Here is a 1,270-nt window from a genome sequence, read left to right on the forward strand (position 1 = left end):
ATGATTTTTCAGATCCTCAGTAACATGTCTCCTTTTTCATCATTCTTTCAAGAGCCAACATTCATGAACCACAAATTCAAGATACATATGCACTGTTTAAGCATACATTCAGAAAACAAAAATATTGCCACCACATCAAAATAATTAAACTGTTATAAAATTCAAAATTCATGCAATTATTTCCTTTTCAATTAAGCACGTTTGTATTCAAGAAAGGTGATGGATTCATAGGACATTCATAACCTTAAGGCATAGACACTAAGACACTAATGATCACAAGACACAAACATGGATAAACATAAGCACATAAAATTCGAAAAACAGAAGAATAAAGAACAAGGAAATCAAGGAACGGGTCCACCTTAGTGATGGCGGCTCTTTTTTCCTCTTGAAGATCCTATGGAGTGCTTGAGCTCCTTAATGTCTCTTCCTTGTCTTTGTTGCTCCTCCCTCATGATTCTTTGATCTTCTCTAATTTCATGGAGGATGATGGAGTGTTCTTGGTGCTCCACCCTTAGTTGTCCCATGTTGGAACTCAATTCTCCTAGGGAGGTGTTCAGTTGCTCCCAATAGTTTTGTGGAGGAAAGTGCATCCCTTGAGGAAACTCAGGGATCTCATGATGAGTGGGGTCTCTTGTGTGCTCCATCCTCTTCTTAGTGATGGGTTTGTCCTCATCAATGGGGATGTCTCCCTCTATGTCAACTCCAACTGAATAACAGAGGTGACAAATGAGATGAGGGAAGGCTAACCTTGCCAAGGTAGAGGACTTGTCCGCCACCTTATAGAGTTCTTGGGCTATAACCTCATGGACCTCTATTTCTTCTCCAATCATGATAGCCCGGTCTATGGTAACTTCGGACCGGTTGCTAGTGGGAATGATTGAGCGTTGTATAAACTCTAACCATCCTCTAGCCACGGGTTTGAGGTCATGCCTTCTCAATTGAACCGGCTTCCCTCTTGAATCTCTCTTCCATTGGGCGCCCTCTTCCCATATGACTGTGAGGACTTGGTCCAACCTTTGATCAAAGTTGACCCTTCTAGTGTAAGGATGTTCATCTCCTTGCATCATAGGCAAATTGAATGCCAACCTTACACTTTCCGAACTAAAATCCAAGTATTTCCCCCGAACCATAGTAAGATAATTCTTTGGATCCGGGTTCACACTTTGGTCATGGTTCTTGGTGATCCATGCATTGGCATAGAACTCTTGAACCATCAAGATTCCGACTTGTTGAATGAGGTTGGTAAGAACTTCCCAACCTCTTCTTC

The sequence above is a fragment of the Arachis duranensis genome, chromosome 10 (assembly GCF_000817695.3).
Source record: "Arachis duranensis cultivar V14167 chromosome 10, aradu.V14167.gnm2.J7QH, whole genome shotgun sequence".
Lineage (NCBI taxonomy): Eukaryota > Viridiplantae > Streptophyta > Magnoliopsida > Fabales > Fabaceae > Arachis > Arachis duranensis.